Below are 22286 nucleotides of genomic sequence, written 5' to 3'. Positions count from 1 at the left end.
TAACTTACAGGAACAGAAAAGTTCCAGCACTTGAGGAGCGGTGCTAATATTGCTACATCTGGTGACAAGGAAAGAGATATGTACTATGGGGCACTACATCTTGAGATACTTCAAAAGCAGCAAGTGTAGGGAATTTCACTCCTCTGGAGGAATGGATATCTGTTCCCTGGTGTGTTATATGACAACAGCTGTAGCAGTGGCAATGCTGTCCAAAATAGGCAGCAGGGACAGTGGTGGCTGAGCCAAAGGAGAAGCTGTTGAGAGTATGCCAATGAATTCACCTCCCTCCTCCTCCCATTCCAGATGACTGCACAGGGGCATTATTGCCCTAATTATATTTGTACTTTTTAATCTCTGGCTCTTGTTGGAATGATGCTGAGTACTCTTGCACCCAGAATGTTAACCACAGCATTATGGAGGGAATTAAGGAGCCTAGGCACATCTTGGGAAATAAATGACAGCAAGGTAGATGATGAAACCACAAAGAGGCAATAAAGGTGGAGGCCCTTGTGCTAGCTTCATGAACTGATCTCAGATGGGGCTTGGCTATTTGTCTGTAATCCAGGAAAGGAAGTGTGTTTCAGGCCTCATTGCAAAGCAGCATGAACAGAAAGCTGGGGGAAAGGAAATGATACTCAGGTCTATAGTAGTCTGAAGCTCAGCATAGACCACTGTGCCTTTTGCCTTTTCTTCCTTCCTTCTGAACCATTCTTTATTCTGTTCTTCTTCTTCTAGGTCCTAGCTCCTTTGACTTGCTACTTTGTAGGGTTCTGTTTGGCCCACACCCTCCAACTGTCTTGATTTGGCAGGGACATACCCAATTGATCTTCTGTCATCCCAATTTATCAGCTGCTTTTAAAAAGTCCCATTTTCTCTCAACTTTTTTCCTATTCACTCTCATCTTACTTCACTTTGATGCAAACAATGAAGCTTGTCACATGAACTTTAAAACTGGCTCAAGTCTCCCAGGCTTCAGCCAGGATGCGGGATGGAGGCGGGGATTATCACATGCTAAATTGCTGCTTAATCACCGGCCGCCATCAGCCCAGGTCCAAGCCGGGTCCCAGCCATGCTCCTCCAGCACTTTTTCAAAGTCGGAAGTTTTTTGGCTTCTAAAAAGTGCAGGCTGATGGCAGCTGGCGATTAGGTGCTGATTTAGCATGCTATAATTCCCACCTCCGTTCTGTGTGAAGGCTACAGCCGGGAGGCTTGAGCTGGTTTTAAAGTTCATGCGATAAGCTCCTAAGTTAAAAATGCAAAAGTAGTTTCCATTTACTCAGCAGAAGGAAGAAGAGGGATGCAGTGGAGTCTTTCTCTTCTCAAGAGGCTCAGGCAAAAGCAAACTGCTGCAGCCTTTCCTAGTTTTTTTAAATCATCTTCTTCATTTATAATTTTTGCCATCTTGTGCTTGGCCACATGTCAGCTGTGAAATGTTAGAGGGTATGTTTGATACCCTCTAAGCTGTTTGGGAGGATCAGGATGGCTCAAGCAACAATAAACCCCAAGTTGCACAATTATAAGAAGCTGAGCAACCCAAAGTTAAATTCTGAAATATGTTGTCTAAACTTTTCCAGACTCTGCCCAGTCGTGAGCTGTTTTGGCTGCTCAGCTCATCACAAGAGGCAGCCAGTTGACAGAGGTTTTGTTGTGGGATCCTTAAAAGCTTGGACTTTCTCTCACTTAGTCCACCAGCTTGACAGAGCAGAGGGACAAAAGGACCCAGAACGCTGAGAATCCAAAAACTGTTTATTTGCTGGCAAAAGTCCCCAGTGGAAATTCAAGTTCCAAATACTGAGGCCAAGAACAAAAGAAAATGGCTGTCTAGTAGTTCAAACAAGGAGGTCCTTAACATACATTCTATTGGCTGGTTCAAAGTACACACGTATAAAACTTTTCTTGCAATCAGAGCACAGATACATGAATATATTAAAACACACTTTAGGTACGTTTGGAATATTCCATCACTCTTATCACATATCATTCAAGGATGCTGGTCTTACTTGTTTTGGCTTTCAAAAGCAAGCTAGATGCCTACAAAGGTCATCTTGTCTCTAAACATTCCTACTGCAAATCCTGTTCAGCATTTTCCTCTTTCACAAACCCTTGACTCCAAAAGCTCATTTCTATATATCCATAGTGCAACCATTTTCTATAAATCTATTGTGGGGATATTAAACATTAAAATCCATCCATCTCATTCCCTCTTTTGATGTTCAGCAAGGCTGGGCCCAGGCTCCCTGCACCTCTTTTCAGAACCCATACCTCTTCTGCCTGCTACTGCAAGGAGGTATTGGGTGTGTGCGCATGCTTGGCCTGGATCCTTGCCACTGCTTGGTTCACCTCTGAGGAAAACTGGGCTGCAGCAAAGAGGAGGAGTCAAGGGGGACCAACTGGGTATCACCTCCCTCTGCCATGTCACCCAGTGCAGTCCACACCCCCTTCCCCCACCACCAGATGCTACTGCTCTGAGAGACTGTGGGAGTTGTATCCCCCAAAATAACATTTCCAACCTCTGCTGCTCATTCATTGGTCTATATCAGAGGTAGGAAACTGATAGCCTTCCAACAGTTGTGAGACTGCAGACCATGGGATAATTCTTTGCCCTTGGCTTTGCTGACCAGGTTGAAGGCAACTAGAGTCTGACAATATCTGGTGGGCCACAGGTCGCCCACCCATGGTTTGCATGTTTTTGAAGAGGGTTGAGAGGCCTCCTCTTTCTAGCAGATACATTTTTTCCTTTTCTCACCAGCCTTTTCCCTTGGCCCACTCCCCGTGTCCCTTGGTGCACACACAGTGAGTGTTAATTCCACACTAACAGGGCTGTTGTGAGCCTAATTGTCTGATAAACATAACTGAATCTTATGAATTGCCCTAGTGTTATAACATGGAGCCATTTAAAAGAGTTAATGGGAGGTAAAATACTGCTGTTAATTCCTCCTGCCCTTGTAGTAGCATTGAAGATTCTCCTTGGGATCTGGATTCTGGCTTTGCCTCACTGTAAGCCATCTCTCTTTCTCTCTTCAGTAGAGAGCTGGAGATAACATCTGCATTAGGATTATGACAAGAGCACTACTTTGTATTTAGTTGTTCTGTTCTCCCTTAAGCATTTGCATGAGAACTGATCTCTAGGGTTGCCATAAGTCAGGACCTCCAAACCGGGACAAATGTAGGGCAAATGCAGGGCAACATTTTCAAATGTAGGACACATTTTTTAAAAAATGGAGGACATGCAAAAAATTTGAAGGTTTTTTAAAAATGTTGCTATAAATGCATGTTTTTTAGGCATGATCAAAATGGAGGACATTTTGGCATTATTCCTAGACAGATGGCAGACATGTACTTGCCCTCGGGTTCAACTGTACTTCTCAGAAGTGTGTACTTGGTCAAGGGACTGTGGTTTTTCTTCACTGCGCATGAGTTTGTAAAAATCACAGCAAGTTACATTGGCCATGCCTCAGAGGCTTGTTGATATCAATATCACCACCATCATCATCATCACTATAATTGTCCAAGAAAGACAGACTTGTTAGCATTCAAAGTGCCATAAATACACAGAAAATGCACTTCCATATATTTAATAATAAAAAATAATGGGGAAAAAAAACAACAAGGCAGCGGTGTATATATTTAATAATAAAAATTAATGTAATAAAATAAAAAACAAGCAATAATAAAAATCAATGAAATAAAATAAAATAAAAAAGCAATAATAAAAATTAATAAAATAACATAAAAACAAGCAATAAACATTAATAAAATAAAATAAAAACAAGCAATCATAAAAATTAATGAAATAAAAACAAGCAATCATAAAAATTAATGAAATAAAATAAAAACAAGCAATCATAAAAATTAATGAAATAAAATAAAAACAAGCAATCATAAAAATAAATGAAATAAAATAAAAACAAGCAATCATAAAAATTAATGAAATAAAATAAAAAACAAGCAATCATAAAAATTAATGAAATAAAATAAAATAAAAAGCAATAATAAAAATTAATAAAATAAAAAATAAGTATTTCATATTTTTAAAAATTAATTTAAAAAAACAAACCCAAGGCAGACCTGAAATGGCCACTGACTCACCTTTCCACCTCCTCCTCCTCCTCCTCTTCATCCTCCCCCTCCTCCTCTTCATCCTCCCCCTCAGGCCCTCGTCCTCGTCATTCTCCCCCTCCTCAGCGCAAGGGCTCCTTGGGAAGCCCCGCACGAGGGCGCGCAAGTGGGGGATGTGTGCGCGCACTGCCACTGGCCCATGCTGCGGCCCGGGCGGCACGTGCAAGGGAAGAGGAGCCCATCCCCTTTGGCCAGCCGGTCAATGGCTGGCTGGCCCAAGGGGACGAGCTCCTTTGTCCTAGTCCCGCACGCGGGCGGGAAAGCCCTGCCATGGGTGGTGCGGTGGCAGCGGCAGCAGCACTGGCGAGGAGGAGGAAGGCGGCGCTGCCCAGGAGCAGGAGGGCATGCTGCCCAAGAAGGGCAGGAGGTGGGTTGGCGGCCAGCTGCATTAGCGGCTGCAGCAATGGCCACATGAGCGGGGCTGGAGGCGGGACAAAGGCCGGGGTTGGGGGGGAACCAGACCGGGGCAGGCAGGGGGGGCCCAAAAGCGGGTTTGTCCTGGGGGCCACTGGGATATGGCATCCCTACTCGTATGGAACTGGGATATAGCAGACAGTTTCTCCTCACCCAAGGGAGGAAAGTCCACAAAATGCTGCCAGGCTAGAGTGTGACAAAGTATATGTTTTTTAAATTACAATTCCCATGACTCCTCATCCAGCATGCCTATGCTGGAGGGGTGTGTGTGTTTCTGGGACTGTGGTTCAAAAGGTAACTTTGCCATGCTCTGATCCATGCCATTTGAGAAATTTTGATTTCACTATTTTAGCTTCTGTCCCACATTCTAAGGCAATTTCATCCATGCTTGTGTAGCTAAATTAAAGCATTTAAATAAAAGAGATGTTCTCCCCTTAAGTCATCCTTATTTTAGTCAATCTTAAAATGCAAACCCCAAGAGGTACAAAGCCAGTACACAGGAACTCTCTGAAGTGGTGACAAAATAGTCACTGAATAAGGCATCTGGTATAGCAGACTTGCTTCTGCGAAATGTGAAACAAATGTGAGGTATGTCAGTCACAGCCGTTGGTGGATTTTTCCATACTAAGGTGGCATTCCCACTTGCCTAAAACGCGGATCAGGATGCGAATTATGGGGGCATCGTTCTCATTTGACCCTGAATCCAAGCTGCATTGCTCCAGAATTGTTCTCATTGAGATTCAAATCTGAATCGGATTTTCATGAATAATCCAGTTTATAAGCCTATAAACCGGTTTAAAAAAACCATTAGGTTTTAACGGGGTTTTTCCTGTGCCCTCGGAGTCTGATTCGGGGCAAATGAATGGGAACAAAAGGGTGTCTGATTCGGGAACCTGGAGATGGGAGGAGCAGCGCTCAAGGGGCTGGCCTGGGGGTTTCACCTTCTTTGTTCTCTTTCTGCATCGCCAGCGCCATTTTCTTCCATTCGCATAGCCTTTACCCCGGTGGACTGCAACCTCCCCTCTGCTCTACATTCATAGACTGATGTGTGAAGAGCCATTGAACACCATTTTTAACTATTATTTTTTCTTTTTTCTTTTTTGCCTCTGTCTGAGCACCTGAGCAGCAGATGGGCTTTTCAGGACATGCCCTTGATCCGATTTCCCAACCCTGGGCTTTGGATGCAGTCTTTCTCCACTGAATCCCACTGCCTTCTCCTCCTTGATCCAATTTTCCAACCCTGGGCTTTGGATGCAGAGTCTCTACCCACTGAAACCCACTGCCTTCTCCCCCTTGATCCAATTTTCCAACCCTGGGCTTTGGATGCAGAGTCTCTCTCCACTGAAACCCACTGCCTTCTCCTCCTTGATCCAATTTTCCAACCCTGGGCTTTGGATGCAGAGACTCTACCCACTGAAACCCACTGCCTTTTCCTCCTTGATCCAATTTTCCAACCCTGGGCTTTGGATGCAGTCTCTCTGCAGTGAAACCCACTGCCTTCTCCTCCTTCTTCCAATTTTCCAACCCTGGGCTTTGGATGCAGAGTCTCTGCCCACTGAAACCCACTGCCTTCTCCTCCTTGTTCCGATTTGGCAAACACACACGCACACACACTATAGATAGATAGATAGATAGATAGATAGATAGATAGATAGATACACACACAGACACACACACACACACACACACACACATGTTTATATATGAATACTCACACACACATGCATATATATATATATATAAACACATACACACACAAACATATTTGTGTGTGTGTGTGCATGCATGTATATATACGCATATGAATGTATATTTTGTGTGTGTGTGTGTGTATCTAAAGTAAATTATAAAGTAACAACTTTTTTAATTTATGGGGAAAAACACATCTGTAGTTCAAAACTCACTGTAGAAATAATACAGTTTGAGACCCCTTAACCTGCCCTGGCTCAGTACTAAGGAATTGTGGGAACTGTTGTGTTTTTGAGACATTTATCCTCCTCTGCCAGAGAGTGCTGATGCCATAATAAACTACCATTCCCAGGATTCCCTAGCACTGAATTATGGCAGTTAATATGGGGAGACACAGAAGAGCCTTGGATGGGAAGACACAACAAAAGAGTCTTGGATGCAGCCGATTTTCATTGGCTGCCCCCCAAAAAAACTTGTGACGTCTGAAGCCTACGCGCTTGATTGACAGCTTGCAGACACAAATGGGAACAGGGAGCAAATTAATCTGCTTTAAAATACAGCGATTTAAAATAATGGGAACAAAAACAGGGTCTAAATGAATCGAGGTAATTTGCCCTTTTTCGTAATGGAAGCGATGGAAAAAATTCAAATTATTCTCGGAACATAATCCGAATCAGAATCACGCCAATATAATCCATTTTATCTGCCAAGTGGGAATGCCCCCCAAGGTGTTTAGCCACCTTTTCCCTTCTAGGTTCTATGTCAGCATGTCCATACATGTCTTAACCTTTCCTCACCTTCATGCCATCTGGTTTTAGTTGGCACAAGGATAGGGCTGTAAGGCTGGCTAGGCAGGAAGGGAGCTTTATGGCCCCAGGGGCAAATAGCCACTTTAGTTTAGTCAGATTTTTTGGACTGTAAGGTGGCAGGAATCTGAAGAAGCATAAAGGGGATGAGAAGTGTTGGATGAGAGTGTATGGGAAAGTCAGTGACAGGTGATATAAGAGGCATTGAAGCCTGCTGGAATGGTAACCTACAGGGCAAATAGCAGGGGTATTGGTAATGTAGACTGCCAGTGTAGGGTGAGAGGAGGTGCTTGTCACTTGAGAAACTCAGGCTGTTGGTCCATGTAGCACTCCTCCTGTAGCAAGCAGTGGATTGCTAGATGCAAGCACCAGACCTCTCAATAGCTTTCAACTCACACGGATTTGGCCAGGACAGTCCAAATTAATTCTCTCTTGTCCCATGTTTTTAGCTGCTCTCAAAATATCCTAGTTTCCTTCTCCTCCTCCCACTTTTCTCATTTGTTCTCAGCTTACTTCATTTGCTATAAACTGAGTTCAAAGTGCAAAAGTAGTTTACATTCTATTTACTCAGCAGGGAAGTGAGGCTAGTGGAGGAGCAGTGGCTCAGACAAAAGCAAACTGGGGCAGTGTCTCCTAAGTTGTTCGTTCTTCTTCTTTAATTACTTTTGCCATCTGCACTCTGGTGGTACAGTGGTTAAATGCCTGTACTGCAGCCACAAGTACAGGTTATAGGCCTGTATAGCACAAGATTGTGAGTTCAATCCCAGGGGCCCCAATGTTAACTCAGCCTTGCATCCTTCAGTAGATTGCTAAAAAGAGTACCCAGTTTGTTGGGGTAAACCTCTTAGGGATTGCTTAAGTGCACTGATAAGCAGTATACGATTGTACTTAATATTGTATTGCTATCTTAAATGTGGGACCTGGCTAGGGATCTTTTTATACAGAGTCACCTGTACATCTTTCATTGGGGAGATGTTGGAATCGTGGACTGTCTGTTCCACTGCCATTGTATCAACATCACTTGGTAAAACAGCATATCAGAAATGCATACCTGAGAAATGGAGACATAAGGAGTAGGCTTAAGGACACCTGCATGTGGGAGACCCATCAAAGTTGTGTGTGGAAAGTTACAAAAGTGATGAAGCAGCACATGACTGCAAGATGAAATTCAGTTTGGACCGGTGCTACTGATTCCCACAGGAAAAAAAATCAGAAGTCATAAATCAGTAAATGGATGAAACATTTGAAAATTAAGATACAATTATATCAGACAGAGACAAGCTAGAGTAGCCTTTCCTGACCTGGGACCCTCCAGAGTTTGGGCAAAACTATCATTATCTGCAGCCAGTCTCTGGAGGGTACCTGTTTTGGTGAAGAATGTGCTCAAATATCAGGAACCAGCTGCCAATGCGACTTCAGATGATGTTTTTTTGTTATAGAAGCCCATGACCACATTAAAAGGCAAAATGTTTGACCTCTAGAAGTTTTCTTGGCCCAGAATTTATCACACTGGCGTATCTTTGAAGGAGAAAACGAGGCACTACTGCACCTCAAATATGGGCAGAGATGTTCTGCTTGGTATTTGGATACTATTCTTGCTTGTGCTGCTGTCATTTCCAGGACTGGATTGAATTTCTTGTCTAAGTGCATCCCAGTGTCAATGGCAAATTTATCTGTCACTGCTTCTCCTATGCATCGATTAAACACACAGTTCTAAAACAAAGGAGGAGAGGTGTGGAAAGAATTATAAGTAGAATTAAAAGATATAGCCATGTTAGTCTGTATAATCAGTAAGTAGAGAGATCTTGTACCACCTTTGAGCTTAATTGAAATAAAGAATTTGGCAGCATGAGCTTTCGTAGACCAAAATCTATTTACCCAAATGCATCTGAGGAAGTAGGCTTTAGTCTACAAAAGCTCATGCTGCCAAGTTCTTTCTTTCAATTAGTCTCAAAGGTGCTACAGGATCTCTCTATGTACTGAATTATAAGTGCATAGCAGTGTACTGGAGCCTCTTGAAGCAACCACATGAAAGCAACCCACATGTAAAGTTGTTTGTTTAGACTGTTAGATCATATTGTCTGCATAGGTTTAATTTTATCTTTGCAAGCTTTAGTTTTTGATGTTGTTGATGATGATGGTACCCATGCCAGTGTGGAACAGCTTCCCAGAGATTCTTATATGAAGGTCCATTTGATGCCATTAAGATGCCATCTTTGTTGTTTCTTTGATATGAACCTACTACATTATGTGGTTAGGTTTTATCCACTATAGCAATGCCACAGAGGCAACTATTCAGCATTGGGGATGGGAATATGTCATGCTCCAGATGTCGTGAGACTGCAGCTTCCATGATAATTCAGTATTAGCCACTATGTCTCGGGCTTGTAGGAGTGGCAGCCCAACAAGTTTTAGAAAACCATACATTCCTTCCTGAGTTATTCCTTTCCTCCCTGAGTTGATTTTCTTTCTGCCAGCTTTCTTCACTGTCCGGATATAACATCCATGTATGATGATGGGAAATACAATGGTTTGGATAATCCCAATTTTAGTATTCAGTTTTATATCTTTGCACTTTAAAATCTTGTCTAATCCTATCATAGCTCTCTTTCCCAGTCCTAGTTTTTTGACAAGATGAAGCATGTACAGAGGAGGCAAAACAAAATGGTGAAGGGCCTGGAAACTATGTCCTGTGAGGAGTATGTTTAGCCTGGAGAAGAAAAGGTGAAGAGGTGATATCATAGCATTCTAAAAAATATTTGAAGGGACATCATATTGAGGATGGAGCAAACTTGTTTTCTGCCCCACTCGAGTCGAGCAATGGATTGAAACTACTGGAAGGTAGCGTGTTCCACTATCGAGCAGTTCTTACTGTCAAGAAGTTCTTCCTAATGTTTAGATGGAATCTCTCAGAAGAGAGATTCCATGTAAACATTGGGGGGAACTTCTTGACAGTAAGAGCTGTTCGATAGTGGAACACACTTCCTCAAAATGAGGTAGAATCTGCTTCTTTGGAGGTTTTTAAACAGGCTGGACTGCCATCTGTCAGGGGTGCTTTGATTTGTATTCCTGCCTGGCATGGGGTTGGACTTGATGGCCCTCGAAGTCTCTTCCAATTCTATGATTCTATTCTGTTCTATTCCTCTACTTTCTGGATCACACACAAATAAGTGTGGGTTGCTTCTTTAAATGTGGCTTCAGGTTCTAATTCATTGATGCCAGAAGGGGTTAAAGTGAGTTCCTCTGTGCTCTAACTCTGAATTCACTTACAGTACAATACAGAACAGACAGATGGTGCATTTGGCAGCAAGATATTCTGAATACAAGGGGGAAAGCAGGCCATCAATCAAAGTTGTACATCCACATTACACCATACTGCCACATGTTTCAGAGACAAGCAGCAGCAAGTTTTAGCAGCTTTAAAAGGGTGTAGTATGGAATCATCTTTTTAAGGTGAAAAATCAGGAAATGTAACACAAAGAACAACAAATCATGGAATGAAGGACAGGTGCCACCACCTCTTTATCATTTGTTTCATCACATATGCTTAGATAACTGAAGGCCTTAATGCAATTTTGGTTGTCTCCTTATATAGCCAGTCTCTGCTTTCAAATCCAACATGCAATCCTGGGCAACAACATCTCCCTCTTCAGACTCATGGTGGCTCAGCTCACTTTGGTGCATTGGGTTCTCCTTTATCAAAGAAGCCTTTGGGAATATTCTTTATAAACTGGCCTTTGAAGATGCTAGTTGCCATGACAACATGCTTCTTTAAAGGGGCACATCTTTCTTTGCTTCACATTGAGCATTCCAGTAACCATAACAACCACCTGGCCTGTCTCTCCTCCTCGAACCTTGGTTAACCTTTGCATAGGTCCTGTGTTGTTTGCAGCCCAGGAGCCCAGTGATTTTCTGAAGAGAGCAATGGGGATATGCGGGGTCCTGAAACTCATAGCCCTATCCACTACCCTATGGCCATCACTCCCTTTCATTTAATAACACTAGGGGTTCATCTGACGAGATGTGAGGAACTTGCTACTCCTATCCCATCCTTCAGTCCAAACACATTATCCAAAAGAGCCAGGCTTCAATAGAGATTTAACATTTTATTATTCTGAGCAACACGTGACAGGCACAGAAACCATAAGCCAAATCTCAGTCACCGTGCTTTAGCTTGTTCTTATTATTTCTACTTCTGATCCTACTCCAGCCATCAAATGTCACTCCTTTTTATAGAGCATTGATATATGCATGCTACTTCGATATTTTTATTCACAATCTCTGATATGTATTTAATTGTATATAAACAGAGTCAATCAGCATGAGCTCAGGCTTGCTAGAGAGGTTAAAAAGAATAAAAAGAGATTTTTTTTGGATATGTCCACAGCAAAAGGAAGAAGAAGGAAATGGTAGGGCCACTGCATGGAGAAGATGGCAAAATGTTAACAGGGGACAGAGAAAAGGCAGAATTACTCAACACCTTCTTTGCCTCAGTCTTCTCAGAAAAGGCAAAGGGTGCTCAACCTGAGGATAATGGAGCAGAGGACAGAATAGGGGAATTTCAGCACAGAATAAGTAAAGAGATAGTAGAGGAATACCTTGTTAATCTAAATGAATTTAAGTCTCCAGGACCAGATGAACTACATCCAAGGGTACTAAAAGAACTGGCAAATGTAATATCAGAGCCATTGGCAATCATATTTGAAAACTCCTGGAAAACAGGAGAAATCCCAGCAGACTGGAGGAGGGCAAACGTTGTCCCCATTTTCAAAAAGGGGAAGAAAGAGGATCCAAACAATTATCGTCCAGTTAGTCTGACATCAGTTCTAGGAAAGATTCTGGAGCAGATCATTAAACAGAGAGTCTGTGAAGATCTAGAAGGCAATGCCATAATCACAGAAAGTCAACACGGGTTTCAGAGAAACAAGTCATGCCAGACAAATCTGATCTCTTTCTTTGATAAAATTACCAGTTGGTAGATGAAGGGAATGCTGTGGATATAGTATATCTTGATTTCAGTAAGGCCTTTGACAAGGTTTCCCATGACATTCTTGCAAACAAGCTTGTAAAATGTGGGCGGGCTGTACCCTCCCCTTTCCCCGGTGTATCGGGGCTTCAGCTGCAAGAACGGCAGCCGCTGAGGCCCCGATCCGCTGCTTTTCAGGCTGCGGGGAAGTGGCAAAATGCCGCTTCCCCGCAGCCTGAAAAGGGGTGTCCTTGGGGCTTCAAGCCCCAAGGACACCCCGCAGCGGTGGGGAGGAGGAGAAAGGGGCCGCTTGGCCCCTTTCTCCCTCACTTCGCTGGGCGCAGCCGTCTGAAGGCTGCGCCCAGCAATGCAAAGCGGCGCCGCAAACCAGGAAGGAGCTCCGAAATGGAGCTCCTTCCTGGTCTGCGGAAAGGGCGCACTAAGCGCCCTGGCGCGGACCGACGATGTCACGTCCGTGCCGCCCCATATAGAGGCGGCGCGGTCGTGACGTCGTCATGGTGGCCCCCACGTGGAAGGGGAGCCACCATTTTGTACGGACTCAGTCTGTACTAGGGTTAGGGGGGTGCGGAAGCACTGCACCTTCCTAACCCTAGTATGGACTGACTTCGTACTTTCATGGCGGTGTGTAACCCGCCCATGTAACTGTTACATGGATTTGTAACTGGTTGACTGGCCGAACCCAAAGGGTGCTCAACAATGGCACTTTTTCATCCTGGAGAGAAGTGACCAGTGGGGTCCCACAGTGCTCTGTCCTGGGCCCAGTGTTATTCAACATCTTTACCAATGACATGGATGACAGAATTGGGAGCATACTTATCAAATTTGCAGATGACACCAAATTAGGAGGAATAGCTAATACCCCAGAGGACAGGATCAACATTCAAAATGATCTGAATAGACTAGAAAGCTGGGCCAAAGCTAACAAAATGAAATTCAACACAGAGAAATGTAAGGTACTGCACTTAAGGCAGAAAAATGAAATGCACAGATATAGGATGGGGGACACCTGGCTGAATGAAACTACATGTGAAAGAGATCTGGGAGTCCAAGTAGACCACAAGTTGAACATGAGTCAACAGTGCGATGCGGCAGCTAAAAAGGCCAATGCAATTTTAGGCTGCATCAATAAAAGTATAGTGTCTAGATCAAGAGAAGTAATAGTGCCAGTGTATTCTGCTCTGGTCAGGCCACACCTGGAATATTGTGTCCAGTTCTGGGCACCACAATTCAAAGAGGACATTGAGAAACTGGAGCGTGTCCAGAGGAGGGTGACCAAAATGGTGAAAAGTTTGTAAACCTTGCCCTATGAGGAATGACTCAGGGAGCTGGGGATGTTTAGCCTGGGGAAGAGAAGGTTAAGAGGTGATATGATAGCCCTGTTTAAATATTTGAAAGGATGTCATATTGAGGAGGGAGCAAGCTTGTTTTCTGCTGCTCCAGAGAACAGGACCCGGAACAATGGATGCAAGCTACAGGAAAAGAGATTCCACCTCAACATTAGGAAGAACTTCCTGACAGTAAGGGCTGTTCGACAGTGGAACACACTCCCTCAGAGTGTAGTGGAGTCTCCTTCCTTGGAGGTCTTTAAGCAGAGGCTAGATGGCCATCTATTGGGGATGCTTTGATTGGATTTCCTGCATGGCAGGGGGTTGGACTGGATGGCCTGTGCAGTCTCTTCGAACTCTATGATTCTATGATTTAACCACCATTCTCCCTTATCATTTATTATTCTTTTATTTATTTATACCCTACGTTTTCCCCAGCCTTGGGACTCAAGGTGTCTCCCCAATGATAAGTATAAGTATACTTATAGTAAGTATAAATAAAATTCCACATAATCAAGACACACAAAAGTTAAAATATAATGAAACTATGTGATATTATTGTTTGCCTCCAGGTCAACGCTGATCTATAGGGTTTTCTTGACAAGATTTATTTAGAGGAGGTTTACCATTGCCTTCCTCTTAGGCTGAGTGAGACTCTGACTGGGTCTCAAAAGATATTGATTTCTCATCCCATCTTACTGCAGAAAAAATATTTGGCTTTAACAGTCAGTTTCTCTATACTACAGAGATGCAGATGCTTTGGACCTGCCCACAGCCAAAGGACTGAAGGTGGTGCACTGTATTCATTTCTGTGTTAGGGTTGCGATTTTTAAAATTGTAGGGTTGCTATATTTCACTTTCCCATATCACTGCATCTAATGTGCATAGTGAGGCTGCAAACACACAGGCAAGTACAAAGGCCTTTCATTTCAAAATGAGGTGTGGCCTTTTAGATGTTGCTGAAATGCATCTTCAAAACTCCCAACTGTCCCAAATGGGCAGGGACTGTCCCAGTTCATCCTCTGTTGTCCCAGTTTTTTGGGTGCATTGAAACTATCATGATTTCTCTTTCCTCCTCCCATTTTCTTCCTTGATTCTCTGCTTCTTTCAATTGTTACAAATTGAGTTCAAAATGCAAATAGAGTTGGTACTCAACGAACTCAGCAGTAGAAGGAGAAAGGTTCAATATCTTGTGCTTTCCAACGCTTGGGTTTTTTCTTTTTCAGGTTTTCCGAAACTCAAGTACATAAACTCCAGGGTTTCTAAGCTTGAAATAGTGTCTTTTGTGTCTTCTTCTCCATTATTGACTTTTGTTCATTTTTTACCTGGCCAAACCCTTTTGACCAAACTCTGAAGGTGCATGGCCACACACATCCTGGTTTTCATCTGTGAAATCTTGGAAGGCATGGTAACATTTTCTGATGATTTTTGTAATTCATTAGGCACTCTTAAAAGCATTTTGACATCGTATTTTCAAGTTTTATGCCATTCTCTTATCAATTCCAGGTCCTTTTAAACAGAAGAGAAATTAACCAAAAATAAGAAGAGAAGCAATGCAATGATTTCCCCTCCCAATAATTTAAGAAGAAGCAACAATGCTTTTTTAATTTAAAAAAAATAAAAATAAAACTATACATCATGGTGAATAACGGGAATGAATTATGTTTAAAAGGTTACTTTCCAAGTTTTGCTGAAAACTAGCACCCCACCCCACTCCCAAAAAACCAGAATCATCTTAATCTTTCAGAAGAGGGATGAGTTAATTAGGAGTAGGCAGAGCTTGCTAGCAGCAGAAAAGTTCTTTCTGGCCTCTCCATAATGAGAAACAATTGACCAGATTTGTGCTATAGCCACCATACTATACAACTATTGCTTTAATACTACTTTAACTGCCTTGACTCCATCCCACGATATCTAGAGGTCTGTACTGTTGTCTGGTTATGGTACTTAAAATTATTTGCCAGATTGCTCTAAATGCTGTAGTTCAGTGGAGTGCACTAGAGAATTCTAAGTACTTCACCAAAAAAAGTAGTTTATCAGGTTCTTTAATCCATTCCATTGACCTACAGCACCACAGCTCCCTGGCAGATAATTCCAAGTATCACACAGAACTACAAACTCCAGAATTCCATAAGATGAAGCTGTGACATTTAAGTTGATATCAATCTGATATAACTGTGTATTGTGTATATATCCTTGGAATCAGAGAATTTGAAAGCAGAGATAACTACTATCCCATGCTCCCCTGGTAACAAATGGTTCCAATGGGGCATGGGATTTGTCACATGTTTGGCTCGTTTATCATTTGCAGTTAAGTTGTGTTGGTTTGAGCATTGGACTTTGACTCTGGAGGCCAGGGTTTGATTTCCAGCTTGGCAATAAAACCCACTGGGTGACTTTGAGCAAGTCACACTCTCTCAGCCTCAGAGGGTGGCAATGGCAAACCCCCTCTGAAGAAACTTGCTCAAGAAAACCCTGTGATAAGTTTGCCTTAGGGTTGTCACAAGTCAGAAACAACTTGAAGACACAGCAACAGGAGATTTTATAGAAGATAACAAGAACAAGTTTTATGGCAGATAACAATAAGTTCCCCAAGCATGAGCTATGTAGGATTTGGCTTTAATTTCTCCCCTGTGTAATAGGATTGCTAAATCCATTTCTCTACCTATTCTTACATTTTAATATTTATTTATGTATTTATTTATTTTCTTATATCCCACCTTTGTCCCAATATAGGGACTTTTGGTCTCCTTTCCCAAAACAAGACATGACATGACATCGAGAAGAGGCAGTGGTAACCAGAAATACAGAAGACTTGATAGCATTAATAGATATGCATTAATGCTATCAAGTCTTCTGTATTCTGGCTACCACTGCCTCTTTTCAAAGATGTCATGTTTTGTCTTAGGAAAGGAGGCCAAGAGTCCCTTTTGGGAGAAAGGTGGTATATAAGAAAATAAATAAATAAATAATAAAAATAAGATTTAAGAATAGGTAGAAAAATGGATTTAGCAATCCTATTACACAGGAGGAAATTAAAGCCAAATCATAGTTCATGCCTTGGGGAACTTCCTGTTATCTGCCATAAAACTTGTTCTTCTTATCTTTCATAAAATTTCCTTTGGCTTATGACAATTCTATGAATAAGAGACCTCCAAAGAGACCTGCTCAGGTCTTGCGAAGTCAAGACTCTGGCTTCCTTTATTGATGGCTCCTCCAAGATTTAATGGGAGTTGCAATTAGTTACCAGGGTCCCCCACCCCATATCCAATTACACTATGTTCTTCTTGTCCTGGTATGTTTCTTGAAATAAGACACAACTTTATAAACCCAGGGCGTAGGTCCTCTCCAACCCCATCCTGGCAGCTTCCAAAATAGTCAGGGGCAAATGTCACATATCTGCATCCATTGTCTTGATTCCATCTGGACTTTTGGGCAATCCCACTGACACTGACATTTGGAATTGGAGTGTGACCTTTGCCACTGAGGTTTTCTGCTAACCTTCATTCCTCATTACATTCCTGGTTGCCTGATTGGATATTTCTTTGGTTTTTTTCTTTCTTTCTACAAGGGCTAAAATGGTATAGCACTTTAACAATATGACCATAAGAAAAAGGTTAAAAAAATAAAATGTGCAAGACAGGGAAGGTAGATACTGGGGAAGAAGCATCAGGGGAGGTGTGGAGTTTGGCTGTCAATCAATTACTTTATTAATATCTGCCTTTCGCAAAACACTGGGGGCTTTACCATACAAGGCAGGGGAACTTGAGTAGTTCACAGAGGGGATGGCAGAGATAGAGGGAAACACTCACACCACAGGTTAACACGGCAAATGTTAAGAGGTTTCAGACAAAATTGTATTGCAGATTGAACATTTCTTTGTTATTTCTTTCTTCTACAGTTATAGCACTAAAGTGGTATAGGACTTGAGCACAATAACTGTAACAGGTTTTTTTTTTTTTACTTTTAAAAAACCCTGCAAAACAGGGAATTTGAATACTGGAGGAGGAGGATGTGGGGAAGGCATTGAGTTCAGGGAGGAGAGGATGGATGATGGAGGGAAAACCTATGCACACCATACCTCAAATGGGAGAAAGAAGAGGCTGAAATTGCATATTAGAGGTAGTTCTCTGCTACAACCAGCAACATCCCAGAGCCAAAATTCCAGTATATTTAGGGCATGGCTGGATACTGGAGTAGAACCAACCATTGCTGTTTGTTGTTATTTATTTCTGACTTATGGTGACTCTAAAATGAACCTATCTTGGGGTTTTCTTGGCAAGGTTTGTTCGGGTTTCCCTTTGCCTCTCTCTGAGGCTGAGAAAGTGTGAGTTTCCCAAGGTGTCCTAGTAGGTTTCTGTGGCCAAGTGGGTATTAAATCCTGGTCTTCATACTCTAGTGCCTGCTGAAATTCCTTCTTCACTAGCAAAGGTACAAGATTCTTGCACTGTTTTATCATGCCACCCTACTTGTAATCCCAAGAGTCAGAGAGGTATGTGCCTGTTTTCTGGTATGAGCTCTCAAGAATGCTGAATCCCATAGTTCTTTGGTTCCTACTGGGATATTCTTGACACACAACAAAGGAACCAACAATGAATGGAAACTGTTGGTCGGAGCAGGCAACTTATGACTTTCTGGATGTTGTCCTGCAGCTCTTGTGAGACTAAGGCCGGTTACAGACCGGCACTTTAGTGCGTGATGAGCACGCACTAGGGTTACAAAAGGGCAGTGCTTCCGCACAGCCCTAACCCTAGTGCGTGCTCGTCACGCACTAAACGGCGGCGGCCCTTCCATACGGCTGCCGCCGTGAGGACGTCACGGCCGCGCCGCCTCTAGACAGGGCGGCGCGGACGTGACGTCCTTGCTCCGCGCCAGGGCGCTTAGTATGCCCTGAACATGGAGCAGGAAGGAGCTCCGTTTCGGAGCTCCTTCCTGGTTTAGTCCACTGGGCGCAGCCTTCAGACGGCTGCGCCCAGCGGACTAAAAGAGAAAGGGGCCAAGCAGCCCCTTTCTCTTCTCCCCGCCGCCGCGGGGTGTCCTTGGGGCTTGAAGCCCCAGGGACACCCCTTTTCAGGCTGCGGGGAAGCGGCGTTTTGCTGCTTCCACGCAGCCTGAAAGGGGCGGATCGGGGCCTCAGCGGCTGCCGTTCTAACTGCTGAGGCCCCGATACTCCGGGGAAAGGGGCGGGTCCAGACTGCCCCAAATGGGCGGTCTATAATCCGCCTTAGACTGCATCCACACTGAATGAATAACCCAGTTTGACAGTGCTTTAAGTGCCATGGCTCAATGCTGTGGAATTCTGAGACTTGTACTTTTGTGAGATATTAAGCCTTCTCTGTCAGAGCACTCCATGCACAGTGAATTTTCTCGATATTAATATTCATATAGAAAGGGGCTCATTTGTAACAAACTTATATAGAAAACTAAAGTATGTGAATCCCTTGAAGGTTATAAAAGAGGCACAAGACAAAGTTCGGAGGTTGGATCGAAGGAAACTTCTGTTTGATTCTAGACCTAAGAGAGCACCGGATAGAGTGGTCATACCACTCACTTTTAATACACACTCACAGAGGGTTAAAGAAAGCATTATGAAACATTGGCACTTGCTGGAAAATATACCTGGATATAAAAATAGACCGATGTTCGCTTACAGACGTACTCAAAACATCAAGAATAAATTAGTACAGGCAGACTTTGATTGTCCAGTTTTACAGAAGAATCTGACAGTCAAGGGACATTACAGTTGTGGACATTGCTCAGTATGTAGACACAGCAGTCATTTAAAATGTTTTGTTAATACTGCTGATGGTAAAAGATATGAATTATATAAATTTTTTACATGTGCAAGTAAAAACGTCATATACATAATTGGATGTCCTTGTAAACTAATCTATGTGGGTATGACCAACAGAGAGATAAGGACCCAAATTATTGAACACAGAAGTTGTATCAAAAATCTGTACTGGTCCCACTGTCATCACTGGAGAAAACTAGTAAATCCAGGGACCTTATCGCACACAAAATTTTAAAGGTTTTGGGAACTGAAGGAGGACGCTTGTGTGCACACGCGTCCAGACGGAAACAGAGTTTACTGCACATAAATACATCCTCCAACAGCCCCTGTTCCGTCCCCCGGTGCGCACCCGTTCCCATCCAGTCCTGACGGATGCCATTTTAGGCTGACGGAAGTTAGTCCGTCAGGCAAAAATCGCGCCCGTCAGGACTGGACGCGAACGGGTGCGTGCCGGGGGACGGAACGGGGACTGTTGGAGGACGTATTTGTGTGCGGTAAACTCTGTTTTTGGCTGGACGCACGCGCACACAAGTGTCCTCCTTCAGTTTCCAAAATGTTTAAAATTTTGTGTGCGATAAGGTTCCAGGTGAGAACTGCCCATAAGTACAATACTGTAAAAGCTGAACTTGCACCAGAACTCCAGATATCTAATTCCCCATTGTAACTGGGGGCCAAATGTACCTCTTGGTCTTCAAACCCATTACAGCAACAGTAGGCATTTTTCTGCAAGACTTATTGTGAGTGGCTTAATTAAACAATTTCCCAACAGATCATTGAGCAGCTTCTAGGAAAGTTCAAAAGAGTATCCGCATTTAACATGTCCTTAATATCTTTGCTCTCTCTCAGCCAACCATGACTCTTCTCTGCTCATTCTTCCACAAGATGTCACAGATGGCCAAATTTGCATTTCCTTTCACTAGAAAGTTTGAGATTGGAATATCCTGGGCAGGAAAAACAGACATTAACAGGGTATATAGAGGACCTTCTTTGGAAATAAAACCCTGTGTAGTGTTCTGTGGTTCAGAGCTGGGGTGGTGGTGGTGGTGGTTCAGGACAGGCAAGTTACATTCTGGTTGCAAATGTCTCTGGTAGCAAATGATCAGCATTACCAGGCTGCCAATTTGCAATTTTTTTCTCTCTCTGCCTAAGAATTCTTTGGCTTAATTAGAATTCTTGTAGAGGAAAGAAGAAAGAACAACTTTACCCTTAACCTCCTCCCACATCCTTGCTTTTTCTCTCACAATAGCATCATGAGACACTTAAACTCAAAAAATAAAAAAAGTCCTAGGAGAGCATAACTGAAATTCTCAGCTCAGCTTCCTCTTCTTTTGTCTGTCTTCTGACCTCTCCCTCCAATGTTCTCTTTGTCAATCTCTTTCTTCTGTTTCTCCATAGGATGGCACTCTCAAAGCCAACAACAGACATCAGTTTGAATAATACTAATTTATGTGTATAGAGATGTGCATTTCCAAATAATTACTGGAATTTAAATAGAAATCCAATACCTCTTAGTGGGAAAGCTGGCAACCAGGTGATGTGTATGCCCAGAGTGTCATTCTACTAATGGATGGCTTCAGCATGCCATTATAGTCATAAGTCTTCTTAAAAAGTAACTTTCCAAGCTCTGCTGTTAGCACGAGCTCCCACCATGGCATAAATCACCCAAGGGTTTACCTTCTATGTGCCCTTGTGGTACCCATGTAAGAATTCTTGTGTTTCTGAAAATACTTAATCTTGTTTCCATTCCAGACAAGCCGCACAAAACCTATACGTTTCTTCTTGTTTGATTTTTGGCCAACAAGCTGCTGCAGTTGTAACTCTGGGAAGGGTTCCTCCCCAGCAGCTGGTGTAGCTTCGGTTGTGCTTTGAATTATTGCATGGTAGGCTTTGACCACTAAGGAAGTAAGCCTGTAAACAGAAGGAGCAAGAGAAAACCACCACTCCTCTCTGAAACAGCGAAGAAAAGTACTTTATTGCCTACAGGGTTATTCAAACATTTGTTTTAGCGTGATGATGTGAATAATCTCACTCATGCATTCTGGTTTTGTTGTTCACACCAAGGAACTGGATCTATGTGCATTTCTGAGAGTTCTGTTGCTCACACATGCCAGAACTCAAATAAAGATGGAGTTGATTATGCAGATGCAACCAAAGCACATTCAAGGCATGCAGAGTTTTTTCCTGGGTTGGCTAGTCACATAACTGATAATGCAAATCTTTTAGAAAAATTCAGAAAAATACCCATGATTTATTATCCTGAGTTAAGTGGGGTTTTTTGGCAGCTTTGCCCCCAAGCTTAATCAGATGTATTTGAAATGCTTGTGAACAACAAAGATTCAATCCAGGTTCTGCCTGGATTATTTTCACTGTCTGAGTAACTCCTACCATGGGTTTAGCAGATTTCTTTTCACCAGATGGAGCTCTTGTACCTTTAAGAGCATCATGGCAGGCAAAAGGATGTATTCATTTCTGTTATGATGTGCCAAAAGTATCCCTCCACCTCACTGCAGAGCTGATGTGGTCTGCGCAGCCACCTCTTTCTCTCACACTCTGTGACTTGAAGTGGGGGCCTTCTTGGCAGTAGAGGAGTCAAAATGAGCCAGTTATTTCTTCATGGGGAAGGCCTACAAAAAGAGACAGCCAGAATTATCCTTGAGGGTGTGCTGATTATTCTTCTCCAAGGAGTCATTTGAAAAGCCCTAATCACTCCAAGTTCTCTGGCAGCTTTTTGCTCTGCTTCAAAGACAATGGCAAGAATTCGTGAGGATAAGAGAGACTTCTGATGCTCTTTGAAATCTCCCTAGCCAAAACATTGAATGCCTCACCCAGTGCTGCTTGAACACAGCATGCTCACATTGTAGAGTGAGACCTGACTGAACTGCAGCATCCTCTGTGCAAGGAAACATATCCTCGTAGTGTAAAAAGGAAAAAGAGGGAGAAAGAATTTGACAGTTCCTTTAAGACTGATTTATTTTACAGAGGGATCTTGTAGCACCATTGAGAATAACTGAAAGAAAGATGTTTGTAGAATAAGCTTTCATATACTCAGTTCACTTCATCAGATGATTTATTTTAGTATGTGCTTTCATGGATTTCAGCCCTCTCCTTCCAGTGATCTGATAGGATATAGATATAAAGCCATACGTATTTAA

This window comes from Sceloporus occidentalis, unplaced genomic scaffold (assembly GCF_023333645.1).
Source record: "Sceloporus occidentalis isolate IW3139 unplaced genomic scaffold, rSceOcc1.0.p SCAF_4, whole genome shotgun sequence".
Taxonomy (NCBI): Eukaryota; Metazoa; Chordata; class Lepidosauria; order Squamata; family Phrynosomatidae; genus Sceloporus; species Sceloporus occidentalis.
Note: the sequence above shows the minus strand (reverse complement) of the source record.